Genomic DNA, 2,549 nt, shown 5'->3' on the forward strand with positions numbered 1-2,549 from the left:
TCTTTCCCTCTTTAGCTCCGCCTTGCTCCCTCGCTCGCTCTTTCGCTTGCTCGCGGTGCAGCACACAACATACGCGCATGAGGAGAGTGGCGATAGCGACGGCGACGGCGACGGCTACGGCGACGGCAACGGCGACGGCAACGGCGACGGCCACGGTGGCGGCGACTGCGACTGCGGCCGCTCGTGTATCTATAGCTATAACACCGCAGTTGTTTTGCTCTCGCGTGCGCAGCTCGAATGTGTGGAGTTATGGAATATTATATCGGGAGGTTTAGGGATAAAAGACAGCGTAGGAGGGGGAAAGAGAAGTTTGCACGTGCAATTGAACCAGCTTACTCGCAAACGTGAGGGTTTCGTGAATCGCAGTGGATGTCTGAAAAAAGGGGGATGATGTTGCGATCTTTAAAGGGACGTAAATATACTGATTAGCAAACCCTACCGCTCACTTCTAAAATCAATCTTTTTTAAATTTAATACATGATTAATTTCTGCATTTATCTTTATGTAAATATTAAATGAAATAAGCAATATTCAATTAATTATCCATTATATCACCTAATTATTATTTTTGCAGCATTTAGCTCTCTATTATATAGCGTGGTAAAGTAAATCTATTTTTATGTAACACATAATTTTCCTTAAACAGTCAGAATAATAATTCATATTCTATTATATTTAAATATACCATTGTAGTAAAGGGAATATGTAATAAAGCAATTAGATTGAAATATATTCGTGTGATTTAATCGGCAACATTGTATTTAACCAATATAATGGATTACGTGGATTTATTTTAGACAGACTTTCGAATGTTAAATATCCATTTGTTAATAATATGAATTTTGATCTTAAAATTATATAGTAAAATAATGTTACTATATCGTAAAATAATAATGATTTCGAAAACAAACTATTACCTTATATATAAATTTAATTCAAATGTCCAGCCAATAAAATATAGATTGTGTATATATACACAAAAAAAAACGAGAAAAAAAATTGAATATTCTATATATATTATTAAAAAAATTCTTTGTAATATGAAACTTAATATCTATCTCAAAAATTATGAATTATAAAAGCATTAACTAAATGTTATTTTATCCACGTACGTAAACCTAAAAATTAAATAATATGTATCAACATGTGCATACGAAGTAAAAATCGAAAAATCGTAATACTTATATAAGAGTAAGGAAAAAAATTTATTTGTTGCTTCCTGCATGGCTGCGCACAAGTTGTTATGCTAATATAATATTTCATTAACACACGTAACGAACGATTGATTAAATTTCAAATATTTATCGGTCTTCATTCAGTTTTTGAGCCTTTATAAAATAATTTCTCATGTTTCCCGTTTAATAATAATCCTTAATAATCCCGACGATTTATCTATAGTGTAAATAAGTATTATTGTGCATTTTTTAAATCAAAATTTTTAAATACATCTAATCCATTAAATCTCATTTTATCATGTCGATTCGAATATACAAAATATTTTACTTATAATAATTTCGACATTTTTATTTATTTATTGAAAAAGATTATATGTATTATGTAAAAATATTATTTAAACAAATAAGATTATTGATACTAAAAAATTTATATATTTTCATTTAATAAAACTTCGTTTTAATTTTCAAACAAAAATACTTCTCATCTAATTGCATATCCACACTAAAAACTGATTCTTAATCTTAGCATATATTATATGCAAATGAAATGCACCATTTAGTGAAGTATTTTAACATCTTCAAGTTTGTAAAAGTATTTTTAACTAATTCATGTACTAAATTAAATTTTGCTATTTTTTTTAATCATAGAATCTATGGAAAGGGTAAAGCTAGTATATTTTAATTAATCATGAGTATTTTACCATGAAAATTATGGTAATTTATAATGAATTCTTTACAATGTTCAAAATTCTCTTAACTAACCAAAATTATAATAACCATATATTTCTTTGCTAATATTTCTAAAGAAAAGATGAAAATTTTAAATATATAAAGATATATATATATATACATATATATTGATTTATATTCATTTACTAAGTAATTGCCTTTTAAAAATTAATATTTACTTATAAATTTATTAAAGGGAAATATTTTTTTTTTTAAAAAGCCAAAGCTAAAAGAATTACATTTATACCGAAAGATACACAAGTAAGGGCATATCTACGAATTTTAGAACATCTAGAAATAATGATATTTATAATGTAACAAAAATAAAATATTATATTATTTTCATATTTATTCTATTGCATAACGTTCATAAAGTGTACTGAAAAGTGCAATTTCTATACTTTATATAAGAATACAATTTTGTTTATTCGATAACAGCTTTTTTAATTTAAAATGATAATTGTAAATAATATTAATTATACATTTATTATATGGTACACATATGAGCATACGTATAGTTATACTTTATAACATATAGTTTACTTTATTAATAAAATAATGTTCAAAGCACTAGTAAGAATAGTTTGTCTTGCGTTTTTTTCAAATTACTCTTCTAGAATTTTAGATAATAGATTTTCATTATCT

Source organism: Ceratosolen solmsi, unplaced genomic scaffold (assembly GCF_000503995.2).
Source record: "Ceratosolen solmsi marchali unplaced genomic scaffold, CerSol_1.0 scaffold47, whole genome shotgun sequence".
In the NCBI taxonomy this organism is placed as follows: Eukaryota; Metazoa; Arthropoda; class Insecta; order Hymenoptera; family Agaonidae; genus Ceratosolen; species Ceratosolen solmsi.